Raw genomic sequence first — 15,430 nt, 5'->3', positions numbered from 1 at the left:
GGCTGGACTTAAACCTGGGTTGTGCTCATGATAAAGCAAATGTATTACCCAAGTGAGCTATCTTGCCAGCCCATGCCTAAGATCAAAGTTAATAGGCTTTGGGTTTGATAGAATTCATGCGGCAAATTGAAAAACTTTGACGTCTCTTTTGGTTGCTTGATTTTCCCCCATCATGTTTATTGTTCTATTATAGGCAATCCACAGACTGCTAAGTAAGCAAGAAGGTAGTACAGAGCAGGGTATGTTCAACTTATAACTGGCTTTGGGGCAAGAGTGAAATACATTTTCTGAACCTTAGCAAAATAGGAATAATTACCCTTACCTCATGATGTTGTTGTGAGGCCTAAATGATGTAATACATATAAAACATTTAATTTAAAAAATATTTATTTATTTTTATGAGAGAGACAGAGATCAGAGCACTGTCAGCTATGACATATGGTTGTGTGGAAAACTAAACTTGGGACCTCTGGGGACTCAGGCGTGCAAGTCTTGTGCCCACTATACTATCTCTCTGGTTCTATACAAAACAGATAGAATGGTACCTAGAATATAGTAAGCACTCAATTTTAAACTTCATTATTATTACTATATCCCTAGAGTAGCTTTCCCTGTTGTTCAAGTGCCTGACGAACATAGATAAAAATAGTGAAGATCATATCTAAAAATCTCTTGTATTTAATTAGTTTTTCTATGTTAAAATAGGAATTAAGTTATAGAGCAGGAAAGTGATTTACTCAAATATATAAAACTGTTCAGATACCATGAGTAAGATCCAATTCTCTTAGTCTTCCTTTTTAAAATAAAAAAATCAGTTATTAATATTATATGATTATTGTTACACATTAAGAACAGGTTTCATATTCAGTGGTTTTAGAGGTACATGTTATACAACACTATATTTCACTGGGTGTTAAAACAGACAACATGAGCAAGAGTGTAGTCACTGAAAACCCATATTATGAAGATGGGCCATAGTCTGTGAGATTCACTTGCCCAAAGCCTAATAATTTCTGTAACAAATATATACCAAGAAAAAATAGGATCATATATTTAAGTATTTAGTTCTGGCTACAACAGGATATCATGAATGGCAAATAGTCTAACACCTAGGAAATCTGAGACATAATCTCATTTTACTCCTCTATGTTATTCTGTTAAGACAAATTTCTATTGGTAGTAATTGCTTCCTTGACAAGTATTCAATAATATCCACCAAATAACCTACACTGGCTCTACATCTATTTTTAAATTTTTATTTTGGGATTGGGGAGACAGCATAATGATTATACAAAAGGCCCTCATGCCTGAGGCTCTGAGGTTCTAGGTTCAGTCCCTAGCACCACCATTAGCCAGAGTTGAGCAGTACTCTGGTCTTTCTGTGTTTTCCTTTGCCTCTGTCTCTCCCCACCTCTCTCATTAAAATTTTACACACATATCTGTTGTTAAAAATTTCGGAGGCTCCAGCTGGCCAGTCTAGCTTCACGGGCGGGTAACAGAGACGCGGAGACAACGGCTGGGCAGGGAAGCTGTATTTCTTTATTCAGGAACAACGGTTCATAAACTAAACCAAACTAATCACCAAACAGAACTCTGCTGTCTCTTTGCGGTGGCGCAAGCACTCTCTCTTACTCTGCAACTCTGGAACCCCCTGAACTCTGGCACTCTGGCACTCTCTCTTACTCTCGAACTCAGGAACTCTCTAACTCTGGAACTCATGAACCTTGCAACTCTTCAACTCTCCAACTGTGTAACTCTCTAACCCTCTCTCACATATCTATAGTAAACCCGTGTAAGGTAAATTCCCTTTGTAACGTAATTTTACCCCCTGTAAGGTAAATTCTAATTTTGTAACTTTAAATATTTAATAACTAGCCTCAACTAGTCTTTTGCTTGCTTCATGCGATAGAAAATAACTTAAGCCAGTCAGTGAATCTGCTTACCTGCTTGTGATTCTGCAGAAATTTTTTATAACTGGTGATAGCAATGACATGTTATGAGCCTTAATGACACTGGTGTTATTAAGGTCCCTGAAAGTGGCTGTATGAAAATAAATAAGTAAAATAAAAGTAGAACTTAAATGGCTTGAGTGAATGTGGAAATGTATTGGCAAATGTAAATGAAAAGTTAAGGGGTTAGTCATGATCTTCGTCACTCAGTCCTGTCTTCTGCAATGTCAGAATCATTTTCTGGTGCAATCATTCCTGACTTTTCAGTTGCTCCAGGCTAACAGTATCCTTACTACTGGCAGTTTCTGAAGAAAGAAAATGTGCTTCTTTTAGTAAAATCATTATTGTATTTTATTGCCCATTCTTGAGCCAGCACTGCAACCTGGGAAATAATGACAAGGAGTCACTAGGTCTGAGCTACACAGTTATCATCACTGGACTGTGGTTAAAAGTTCACTACCAAAGTTCATTTTGTCAGAGAAGAGGGAGATAGTGGTTTGCAAGTAGAAACTAGGGTCTTTTTTACTAGAAGATGGTTAAAAGGATGTAGAGTTTTTTTTTTTTTAATTTCCTTATTGAATGTTTTACATTTGACAGTAAATACAATAGTTTGTACATGCATAACATCTATAAGAGGATGTAGAGCAGCAAAAACAACTGTCCACAATATGGCTTCCCAATTCATCTGTTTCTCTACTTCTCTCTATAAACCATTACTTAGGTAGGTCAGTACATTTATTTTTCTTAATGCATCATGCACATTCTCATCTTTTCCACACTAGGGGTGGGGAGCTACTCTTCTTCACTAAACCTCTAAATACTGTCCGTTCTTTAAATTATTCATGGAGTCTTTACTGGATACATCAACCTTCCTTCCTGAGAAATCCTTGGCTAAACCACTCAAGTAAATATATAAGGATGCAAATAATTGAGGATGATGTTACCATAGGAATGGTCCTCTAGAGTGGGAGTAGATAGTATAATGGTTACACAAAAAGACTCTCATGCCTGAGGCTCCAAAATCCCAGGTTCAATCTCCTGCACCACCATAAACCAGGGCTGAGCAGTGCTCTAGTATAAATAAATAAATAAATAAATAAATAAATATCTGCTTAGATACTAGATACCTTTTCCAGTGACTTGCTGGAGGTTGGAGTGCTGGGGGCTTGCTGAGATATATGTCAACCACTTTTGCTATTGAAAGCAACTGTATAGTGAACTTACCCTTGTTTATAACAGTTTTTGTTATTTGGGTCCCCTCTCATTTTGGGACTGGTAGTATACTGTCCATTGGTTTGCTTCTGATGGAATTCTGTACAGTGTTCATAAACTACTCTCTTATCCTTTCCTTAGTTCTTTCAGCTCCCAAGGGAGAAGAGAGAGAATGGGGAGCAGCAGTTCTTCATTTTTTCCTTTTTAATAGGTTCTTCCATCCACTTTATCTTAAATGGAGAAATCAGTTAACTAGAACCACACTTCAAGTGGTGAGCTGGAGGTGGGAGAGGGGGCACTTTCTGTTCCTAGGGGCTCTTGGCTCAAACTGTTACAAGAGTGGTAAAGGAAGGGGGTGACTAATTCAGTCATGAGTGATTATATTCTCCAAGGCTAAGTCTATAAATATTAAACGCCAATTTTGTGGTGGTAAATGCCACCAAACTGGATTGCTTTTAAAAACTACACATAACCCTGGCAAATATAATTTCAGCTCTTTTCTCACACTGCAGTACCCTTTTACTTATGCCATACTTTGACAGAGAAAGAATGGAACAGGCTTCATTTTGATTCATGAATGTTGTTTTTATTCTAAATGCCCCTTGTGAAGGGAATGCAAATGGACACAAGCTAGATGCAAATTCACTTGCAAACCCAGAGAAGGCAAATAAGGCTTAGTTCTTAGATTCCTGATCAGGCTCCCTGGTTTAAAAGGCTAAGGAAAGAGGTGTCTGTAACTGAATTAGAGAGAGCGTAATGTTTTGGGGGGGCAGGGTGGGGGGGTGTTGGCTGCCATACAGCTCCCTGCATTCCAGAACCTGCATATAAAAGTGAGTGCAGCTGCCAAGCAAGTGAAGGAACTCAGTGAAAGCACAGGCTCCACTGGCTTGAGGGCACCCCAGGCACAGAATGCTTACAGCAGAATAAAAGACAATCTTCAACTTTCCTGCTATAGGTCTTTGACCCCAAATCCCTGAACTCGTCTTTAAAGCACTATCTTCCATTTCCTGCCTCTTCCATTTCCCTTTTAAAACTCAGGTCAAAACTAGGGTAGGATGAATAAGGCACAAAAATTTAAGTGGGGACCAAATCTTAGTAATCAAAATAGATATGTTATCATGCATTTTTTTGGTCAGCACTGGAGTGTTGCACATGTGCAATTTCCTTGTTCCTGGCTGACCTTTTTAGTCCTTTTATTTTAGATAGAGAAACAACAACAACAACAACACAAAAACAAAAACAAAAGCAGATAAACAGAGAAGGAAAGAAACAACTACTGTCTGCTGGAGTTTTCCTGGTGTTGTTCATGGTACTCCTATATGATATCGGGGCTTGAACCCAGGTTCTTGTGCATAATAAGGTGTTAACATTTTACCAGGTGAGCTATGCCTAGCCCCTTCATGTGATGCTGCTGAAACTTCAAAATTGGTGTAAAAACAAAACCATGATAAACACCATATTAAAATTTATAAGGCAGACAGAATTCTCTCCTGTTCTTGTATAACCCAGTCTCAGTTAACCCAGCCCAAACCTGAGCTTGGTTCCAATAAAGTTTTATTTGCAAAGTGGATGACTGGTTATAGTTTGTCAATATGGTATTTTAAGCAGTCATATTGAAATATTATTTGTCTTAATTACTGATCTTTAGTTTTGATGCCTCTTAAATTTGGTGACCAAAGGGTATGTGTTCCTCATGTTATCTTAGTTCTGGCTCTGTTCCAACTCCTTCTTTTTCTTTTTCAGGCATATGATGATTGTAAACTTGGCTTAACATAATGAGAACTGAAAATATGCAGGACATACTGGATTTTGCAGATAGCTATTCTTGTTCTCCCTTCTTTTACTGAAAACAGTTCCCTTGGTAAGCATATTATTGTTTAAGAGAGAATGAGAGAGAGACTGAGAGAGCACTGAGTAGAGACCAGAATGAAAGAAGGTATCTAAGTTTAAGTAATAAATACTTAAGTGAATAAATTTACAGTTCCATCATTAAGCTGCTCTATTAGAATGCTAAACTTACTAGGTCTGAGTCTATTTAATAGACCACTAAGCACTCTCAAAGCACAGGAAAAAAAAAAAATATATATATATATATGCTGGGCTAGTGTTGGGGTGCCTCTTCCCGGGCGAGTACTCTCTGGGTTGGAGAGAATGCAACTGGATCCAGCCTGGGCTGCTACTCACTCAATAATGTTAGGGAGATGACTCATGAACCAAGCTTGTGGTGGTGAGGCAATGCAATTCTTTATTGATCAGAGAGCCAAGACTTTTAAAGGGCAGACCCGGAAGTGGCAAGTCGGAAACGGAAATGGCTAGGAAAGGGGTGGAAGAAGGCAAAAGGAAGCTGGAAAGGTAGGAACTTCTTTAGCAACTGTTGCCATGGTTTTAACTGGTAGGATTAATAATACCCTGCAGGCAGGGAGGGTCTAGAGGATAGAAAGAAGATATATCAAAGGAATGGAATAGGTAGGGATCTTTCAGGCAAAACTATTTATGTAGATAGGCCATAGTATCAGGAATGCAGGGTGGAGCAGAGGGAGCTGGCTTAATGTTTTAAGGAATGCCAGGCTCCTGGAGGCAGAAAAATGCAGGGTGCTTTGTGAGACTCCTCATAATTTGTGAGGCTCTTCACAATTTCCAGGGACCAAATTTGGGACCTCATGCTTATAAGTCAGACATTCTACCTACTATACCACCTCTCAGCATGTTATTTCTAATACTTTTTTTCCTTTGTTTTTACTTTTTAAAATTTTACACCATAAATATATCACCGACTATAAAACATAATTTGAAAGCACAAGCCCAAATTGGACTGGATGATTAGTTTCTTATGAATTCTATTCACCTAAGTTTATTTCTTTGGGATAAAAACAAGTGTGGTCATAGATATGACTCAGTGTTGCACTTCCACTTCTCTCCTGGGGCTTACAGAGAGAAGGGGACTAGTAAATGGGTTCCAGGGGTAGCCTGATGGGTTTAAATTCTAGCTTTGCCACTAACTAGCTGAGTGACTTTGGATAAGCTACTTACTGAGTCCCAATTTTTCCTCATCTGTAAAATGGGAGCAATACCAATTACAATCTCAAAGCATTGTTGGGAGGATTAAATGGATCATTCTAAGCATCTATTAACAGTTATGACCTTTGGTTAATAGTTTATTGCTCTGGTCCCAAGTACTATTGGGAAACGTTCTTCCTCATGCACAAAGATTGTAGTAGCTGGGTAACAATGCATTAAAGCAATTTTCTGATTCTCTTTATGTGAATGGTAGATAAAGTTGGTCAGGCCTTCCTACCTAGGGTCAGATGTATCTTGTTGGATAATTATGATGTCATTGTGTAATTACTAGCTTGTAGTTAGCTGTGTTCTCCCTCTGTATAAAGAGGTAAAAACTCACTGAATGGGCTGAGTTCCCCCTAGAATCTCTGCCTCTGAGCCTTGCAGTCTCTTTCTGTTTCCACCACCCCATGCACCTGCTCTGAACGGATAAATGTTTTGGCAGACAATGATGCTTACTCCTCATCTTATCAGTCTTCTGGGGGAAATGTTCCATTACTTTTCAAATTATTGTATTTCTCTTGGAAAAAAAAAATCTCAAGGAAAAATAAAAGATAATAAAACACATACTATTTTACTTCTTTTTTTCCCCCAAGGAGATGATCATTTATTGAAGAAAAGCAGGAAAAGAAAGGCGAGAGGAAATACATAGACATGTACAGACCCTCAAGAGAGAAAGAAGAGGCCCATACTAGCTTCTTTAAATCCCCCCCACTTAGGGCCAGGCAGTGGTGCACCTGATTAAGTGCTCGTGTTACAGGGCATAAGTACCCAAATTCAAGCTGCTTGTCCCTACTTGCAGAGGGAAAGCTTCATGAGTAATGAAGCAGGGCAGCAGGTATGTTTCTCTCCTCTCCTTCTCCTCTCTCAATTCCGTCTGTCTCTAATAATAAATAAAAATATTCAAAAAAAGATTAAAAAATATTCCTTAATGAGTGATAGAGAGAGAACTAGAACATCACTTTGGTATATATGATGCCAGGGGCCAAATGTAGGACCTCATGCTTGTACCCACTGTGCCACTTTTTAAAGATTTTATTATTTTAGTATGAAATAGTAGAGACAAAGAGGGACAGGGACAGATAGACCAGACTAATGATCATTTCTGACTTATGGTGGTGCCAGGGGTTGATTCTGGGACCTCAGGACCCCAGGCATACATGCCTAGTGTACTGCTGTTGTGCTGTGTCCCTGACCTCCTAGCCATTATCTATTTGCTGTGGCACCCATGTCCTTTTCTAACCAGAAGTTTCCTTGATATTTGGCTTTATAGGCCTAAACTGAGAAATCCCACAATTTCTTTTTTATTTATTTGTTTTCCCTTTTTTTGCCTTTTTTTTTTCTTGTTGTTGTTATTGTCATTGTTGTTGGATAGGACAGAGAGAAATGGAGAGAGGAGGGGAAGACAACAGAGAGGGGGAGAGAAAGACAGACACCTACAGACTTGCTTCACTGCCTGTGAAGCGACTCTCCTACAGGTGGGGAGCTGGGGGCTCGAACCGGGATCCTTTGGTGTCCTTGTGTTTTGCTCCATCAGCGCTTAACCCGCTGCGCTACCGCCTGACTCCCCATCCCACAGTTTTTATTGCTCCTTTCTTCCGTTTATTTTCTTATTTATTTGTTTATTTTATTTTGCCTCCAGGGTTATTGCTGGTGCTCAGTACCTGCACTAGGAATCCACTGCTCCTGGAGGACATCTTTTTTCTATTGTTGTTGTTGCTGCTGCTGCTCCTGTTGCCACTGTTGTTGTTGCATAGGACAGAGAGAAATCGAGAGAGGAGGAGGAGGAGATAGAGAGGGGGAGAGTAAGATATACACCTGCAGACCTGCTTTACCGCTTGTGAAGCAACCCCTCTGCTGGTTGGGAACTGGAGGCTCAAACTGGGGTCCTGGTGCGGGTCCTTGGGCTTTGCGCCATGTGCACTTAACCAGCTGCTCTGTCACTCGGTCCCCACTTATATATTTCTTATTTTCATCCAGCACTCAATAAGGTTGAGCCTATAGTTGTTATTTTATTGTCACCTGTTTATTATTTAATGGGTTCATAGTATTTCATTTCATTCTGTAATATAAACAATTATTCCTTTTTTTAAACAATGTTTTGTTATTATTCTCTTTATTTATTGGATAGAGACAACCATAAATCTAGAAGGAAGGGGGAGATAGAGAGGGAGAGAGACAAAGAGACCTGCAGCACTGCTTCACCACTTGTGAAGCTTTCCCCCAGCAGGTGGAGACTGGGGACTTGAACCTGGGTCCTTGCACATTGTAATGTGTATGTTCAACCAGGTGAACCACCAGCTGACCCCTACAACCAGTTATGTCTAACCTTTGTTAGAACAAATAAGCTGGTATATATGTTTGTTCACACATATGAGCAGTATTCTAGGAAAGAGTCCTAGAAGCATAGTTGCTGAGCCAAAGATTATGTGTACTATTAAGGTGATAAAAATTTTCAAATTAAAGTTAGTGGTTTGTTTGTTTTCACCAGAGCACTGGTCTGCTCTGGCTTATGGTGGTGTGGGGGATTGAACCTGGAATTTTGGAGCCTCAAACAGGAGAGTCTCTGTATAACCATTGTGTTATCTACCCACACCCTCAGTGCCTGCACTGAGTATTTAATTTAGTTCACATGGTGGGCTGTTGCAATAGCTCTGTCATGTCCTCCAATATGGTGCCCATCAGAGCACTACTCAGCTCTGGTTTATGGTGGTGCAGGGGATTGAACCTTGAACTTTGGAACTTAACTTCAGACATGAGAGTCTCTTTGCATAACCATTATGCTATCTACCCCTGTCTGGTCTCTCTCCCTCTCCTTCTTTCTGTCTAAAAAAAAAACAAAACTAGTTGGGGTTTGGGCAGTCAAGCACCTAGTACTATGTTCAAATAGTACTATGCAGAAGGACCCACACAAGGACCTGAGTTTGAGCCCCTGCTTCCTGCCTGCAGTTGGGACACTTTACTAGTGGTGAAGCAGGTCTGCAGGTGTCTATCTTTCTCTCCCTATTGCCCCTTCCCGTCTCAAATTCTCTCTGTCCTATCAAATAAAATGAAAAAAGAAAAAAAAAAAGGATAAAATGGCTGTAGGAAGTGGTGGATTCGCAGTAAGGGTACCAAGCCCCAATGATAACCCTGGAGGAAAAACAAAACAAACACACAAAAAAGCTAGTTCAGGGTGGGGGTAGATAGCATAATGGTTATGCAAAGAGTCTCTTACCCCCACGTCCCCCCCAACACCACCATAAACCAGAGCTGATCAGTGCTCTGGTAAAACAAACAAACAAAACTAGTTCATATAGTATATACAAAACCAGATAGCTAAAGTGTCCAGAGTTTTACTTACAGACTTTATTTCTTGGGTGATTTTTTTTTTTCTTTTTTTTTGCCAGAGCACTGTTCAGCTCTGGCTTATGGTGGTGAGGGGGACTGAATTTGGGACTTTGGAGCCTCAGGCATGAGAGTCTGCTTGCATAACCATTATGCTATCTACCCTCCCCGCCCTCTTGGGTGATTTTCAAAGAGCCCTGCATACTCTTTCTTTCTTTCTCTCTTTCTTAATATTTATTTGTTTATTCCCTTTTGTTGCCCTTGTTTTATTGTTATAGTTATTATTGTTGTTGTTATTGATGTCATTGTTGGATAGGACAGAGAGAAATGGAGAGAGGAGGGGAAGACAGAGAGGAGGAGAGAAAGACAGACACCTGCAGACCTGCTTCACTGCTTGTGAAGCGACTCCCCTGCAGGTGGGGAGCCGGGGACTGGAACCGGGATCCTTACTTTGGTCCTTGCACTTTGTACCACCTGTGCTTAACCCACTGCACTACCGCCAGACTCCCTGCATGCTCTTTCTATTGCAAAGCAGTGATATAAAATGCTAATAACCAGTGACCCTCATATCCAAGTGGGAAGGTCAGGTCTGTCGAGTGTGTAGGTTAGAAGAGGCAGGCACAAAACAAGACCCATTATCATGTTTACAAAAACTTTTTGACATGTTTCATAGAACTTCTAGTTTCCCTCGAACTTGACACCAAAATCAGTACAATATATCCCTTGGCATATGAAAAATGCCTATCCTGGGCTGGGGTGATAGTATAGTGGTTATGTAACAGACTTTCATGCCTGAGGCTCTAAGGTCCCAGGTTCAACCACCAGCACCAGCATAAGGCAGAACTGGAAAGTGCTTTAGTCTCTTGGTATCTCTTTAAAGTAAATAAATAAAATATTTTTTAAAAATGCCTATTCTGGGCGGGGGAGATAGCATAATAATTATGCAAAAAGACTTTCCTGCAAGCAATCTAGGGTGGGGGAGATAGTATAATGGTTATATAAAAGGCCTTCATGTCTGAGGCTCCAAAATCCCCACACTGCCATAAACCCAAGCTGAGCAGTGCTCTGGATAAAAAAAACGTCTATCCTGAAGAAATTATTTAACACACACACACACACACACACACACACACACACACACACACACACACACACACAGACAGCTCGCCCAGTAGAGTGCACATTTTACTAAGAAGGAGAACCCGGTCTGAGCCCCCAGCCACCACCTCCGTGTACCAGAAAAAAAAGTAAGTTTCATAAGCAATGAAACTGTTTTCATGTCTCTCTACCTGTTTCTTATTCTCTATCGGGAAAAATAAAAATAAGAGTCTATTGGGAGTGGTCAAATTGTGTAGACACAAAGCCTTGGTCTGTCTTTCTCTTTCCTAAAGGCAAGTTTTTGTTTTGTTTTCGTTTTACCAGAGCACTGCTCAGCTATGGTTTATGACAGTGTGGGGAACTGAACCTGGGACTTCAGAGCCTCAGGCATGAGAATTTCTTTGCATAGCCATTATGCTATCTACCCCCACCTGCAAGTTCTTTATTAAGTGAATCATGGAAATAGAGAAGAAGGGATCAAAATGTTTTCAGTACATACTAAGTGTCTGCTTCTGTACTCATGTTTCCTGTTAATGTAGGTATGACTATGTCTTCTATAGATGAAGAAACATGCTTAGAGGGTTTATGGACTTTCTGGTCAAAAAGCTACTGAATGGTGAAAACAAAACCAAATGACTTTTTTTTTCTTTCCAGAGTACTGCACAGCTCTGACATATGGTTTGGGGAACTGAATCTGGGAATTTAGAGCCTCAGGCATGAAAGTCTTTTACATAACCATTATGCTATCTCCCACATGCTGGATTACTTTGTGTTTTATGTTTTGTTTTGTTTTTACCAGAGCACTGATAAATACTGGCTCCTGGTGGTGCTGGGTATTGAATTTGGAATCCTTGGTGCCTTAAGGCACAAAGGTCTTTCTGTATAGTCATTCTGCTATCTCCCCTTGGACTGCTTTGAATTTGGATCTCTCAGACCACAGCACAGAAGCTTCCTTCAATATGGTAGGGGCTGGGCTTCAGTCTGGGTTGTGAACTTTGCAAAGCATACCATCCAAGTCAGTTATTTCACTGGCCCTTTTAGAATAATTCTCTTTTTAAGGTGATTGCGTGCATGCAAGCACATATGCATGTGCATGTGTCTGTGTGACAGAGACACCAGAGCCTCACCCTGATATGTGCAATGCCAGGGTTCAAACTCAGGACCTCATGCTTGAGAGATCAATGCTTTATTCACTCTACTACTTTCTGGACTGAATTTCCCCAACTCTAAAACTCTTTCTACTGTACTTTGCAGCTTTTCAACGTGCTCAGCATGAACTGATATCAGTAGAAACACAGAAGAATCAAGGCACTGATTTCCTCAGTCTGGCATTGTGACACTAATGCACTTCAGGAAAATTTAGCCATTATTCTGATTTGCTTTGTCCAAGAAGCAGCAGGAGCTATCCATCTGAAAGCAAACTTTTTAGCAGGTATGGATAGCTAGCAGTAGAGATAGACTAACAAGCAGCGGTGACCTCAAACTAGAATTGAGAGAAATGGAGTGATTCCATTTAGTTATGGTCTCTGATCATTATGTTAATTAAAGGAAATGAAGAGAGAAAAAAATACAGAGAAGGCAAATGAAAAGGAAAAGGATGATTGTTGGGGGAGCTAAGAGGGTAAAACTATTTGCTCTTTATGGCTGCAAAGAGGCAAGATTAAAATGGAAACTCCTTTGCTGTGTTTTCATGAGTTTACTTGCAGGAAAAATCTGTTTTACTATGTTTTTGTCTTCCTACTCAATAAATATTAGAAACAAACTTTGTGCCACTCATAACTATTTCTCTAACTATGCTGGGAGATTATATATGTCATTCATTTAGCCTCTAGGAATTCAGAATTTATAGTTACAATCAGTCATAGATTGTGCTGAAATTCATATCACTGATAATAAGGATTTTAAAAATATAATGAAGTCCTTGAAAATGATGATATAAACTCATTAAAGGAATTTAGTTAACCAAGTAACTTACCATTTAATTCATATTTTCTTTTTTTTTTTTTTACTAGGTATATATATATATATTTATTAAGATAACACTGATTTGTAGCATGATATACATTTTAGGAGTACAAGTTCACATTTCTTCAAATTATGTTACAATGACATGACAAAAAAATGCCAGTTAACCCTTCATCATAGAGCATTGGACCACATCTACTTTTCCACTTGTTTATTGGTTTTTTTTTTTTTAAATATTTTTATCAGATTTGGATAGAGTCCAAAGAGAAATCTAGAAGGGAAAAGGAGAGGTAGAAAGACACCTGCAGCACCACTTCACCACTCATGATGCTTTCTTGAGCATTTTGAATGTAAGAGGTTTTCCAGAGGAGAGTCAGCAATAGTTATTAATAGAAGATAAATAGCACTATCTCAGGTTTTGCCCTTCTCAAGAGGTGTGAGCTCTGATACACTGATTTGCAGACTGTCCTGCTTAGCTCTATGGCATTTTACATATGTTTGAGAATTCAACTCAATTCAGATTCTTATCTACTCAGAGATAGACTCATTATTAAAGGTTAAAGATTTGACCTCCCCAAAACTTTCCTTATTTAGTAGCCAGTTGGGAGCTGTACTTTTTTTTTTTTAATATTTATTTATTCATTTTTGTTGCCCTTGTTTTTTTTTATTGTTGTAGTTATTTTTGTTATCATTGTTGTTGGATAGGACAGAGAGAAATGGAGAGAGGAGGGGAAGACAGATAGGGGGAGAGGAAGATAGACAACTGCAGACCTGCTTCACCGCTTGTGAAGCGACTACCCTGCAGGTGGGGAGCTGGGGGCTCAAACCGGGATCCTTACTCTAGTTTCTTGCGCTTTGCGCCACATGCGCTTAACCCGCTGTGCTACAGCCTGACTCCCGGCAGTTGTACTTTTTGACCAACCAGGTATAGACTCAAGGTTTCCTTGACTTCCTCCTCAGCCTTGATTAATTTTTGAGAATGGCTCACAAAACTGAGTGCCGGGCTGGCTTCACGGGCGGGCAACAGACGACCAGGGACTCATGGCTGAGCTGTACGCAGTATCTCTTTATTCATGCGGAACGCAGCACAATCTAAACCAAGCTATGCTAAAACGAAACTAAAAACTTAATTCATATTTTCTGTTTCTGTCTGAATTAAAAAATAAAAGGTTGAACTTATTCAGTAAGGACATTTTAATGTATATGACAAGTTAAAAATCCTGAATGAAGTGCATACACTAAGAGTTTTAGATCCACTTTATGGAGATTTTGAAAGTAAGAGGTTGACACATAACTTTTGGAAGGAGGGTTATACCAAAAAGAAATAGAAAAGAATTAGGGTCTAGAAAATACTATTGACTATGATCTGGGGGGTAGCACAATGGATAAAGCACTGGACTCTCAAACATGAGGTCCCAAGTTCAATCCTGGGCAGCACATGTACCAGGGTGATGTCTGGTTCGTTCTCTCCTCCTATCTTTCTCATTAATAATAAATAAAATATTAAAAAATACTATTGGAAATGACATGTAAGGGGTTTATTGGTGACATCCAGAGCTTAGCTCTTAGAAGTGTAGTATAAATGGAAGCAAAACTTAATTAATTTAACGGCTGGCTAAGTAATAAGAAAAGGGAGGCTTCTAGACAACAGTTACCTCAAATATCGGTCAGGAAAATGAAGGGGAAAGAAAAAAGAACAGTAATAATTTGGGGGAAGGGTCATCAGTGCAAGTGAAGATATTTCCATAGTGGGATAGTGGGAGACTGCTACATGACTGAAGGCAGAGAAGAAAATTAGATAGGGATGGAAAGGATTGGGAGGCAAAGGCTGAATAGTAAAGGAAAAGTTTTTTTTTTTAATTTTTATTTAGTTTTCCTTTTGTTGCCCTTTTTAAAATTATTATTGTTGTTGTAGTTATTGTTGTTATTGATGTTGTTGTTGTTAGATAGGACAAAGAAAAATGGAGAGAGGAGGGAAAGACAGAGGGGGGGGGAGAGAAAGACAGACACCTGCAGATCTGCTTCATCACCTGCGAAGGGACTCCCCTGCAGGTGGGGAGCCAGGGGCTTTAACTGGGATCCTTATGCAGGTCCTTGCGCTTTGTACCATGTGCGCTTAACCCACTGTGCTACCGCCCAACTCCTGTAAAGGAAAAGTTAATACCTTAAGCTTTCACACTGAGGGAAACTTTGGTGCTGTGGTGTATTTCTCTCTGTCTCTATCTTGAAGAAGTTGGCTTGGAGCAGTGAAACCCCATTGAGGACCAATGGGTAGATAGATAGATAATGAGGACATAGGTCATATATAGAGAGGAGATACTTGCAAAATACTTATCTAACCAAGTATTTGTAACCTGAATGTTTTTAATATTTATTTATTTATTTATTTATTGAAGAATTTATTTATTTATTTATTTATGAGAAAGATAGAAGGAGAGAAAGAACCAGCCATCACTCTGGTACATATGCTGCCGGGGATTGAAATCAGGACCTCATGGTTGAAAAATCCAGTGCTTTATCCACTGCACCACCTCCCGGACCACTATTTATTTATTTATTTATTTTTAAATATTTATTCTCTTTTGTTGCCCTTGTTGTTTTATTGTTGTAGTTATTATTGTTGTTGTTGTCATTGTTGGATAGGACAGAGAGAAATGGAGAGAGGAGGGGAAGACAGAGAGGAGGAGAGAAAGACAGACACCTGCAGACCTGCTTCACCGCCTCTGAAGCGACTCGCCTGCAGGTGGGGAGCCAGGGTTCTAACCGGGATCTTTATGCCGGTCCTTGTGCTTTGCGCCACCTGCGCTTAACCCGCTGTGCTA

The 15,430-nt window shown here is 39.6% G+C and overlaps 2 protein-coding genes and 1 non-coding gene across 4 annotated transcripts in view; 2 read left to right on the top strand and 1 right to left on the bottom strand.

Annotated features, from left to right (window-relative positions):
• Nucleotides 1-15,430, top strand: part of PFDN1 (prefoldin subunit 1) — a 964,801-nt gene that overhangs the window by 264,052 nt on the left and 685,319 nt on the right. The gene's annotated exons all lie outside the window — the stretch shown is intronic.
• Nucleotides 1-15,430, bottom strand: part of PURA (purine rich element binding protein A) — a 145,608-nt gene that overhangs the window by 105,705 nt on the left and 24,473 nt on the right. The gene's annotated exons all lie outside the window — the stretch shown is intronic.
• Nucleotides 1,920-2,048, top strand: LOC132537392 (small nucleolar RNA SNORA33). Its single transcript, XR_009548829.1, has one exon. It is a non-coding gene; the product is annotated as a small nucleolar RNA SNORA33 (small nucleolar RNA).

The sequence above is a fragment of the Erinaceus europaeus genome, chromosome 2 (genome assembly GCF_950295315.1).
Source record: "Erinaceus europaeus chromosome 2, mEriEur2.1, whole genome shotgun sequence".
Classification (NCBI taxonomy): Eukaryota; Metazoa; Chordata; class Mammalia; order Eulipotyphla; family Erinaceidae; genus Erinaceus; species Erinaceus europaeus.
This window is presented reverse-complemented; position numbering and strand designations above follow the sequence as displayed.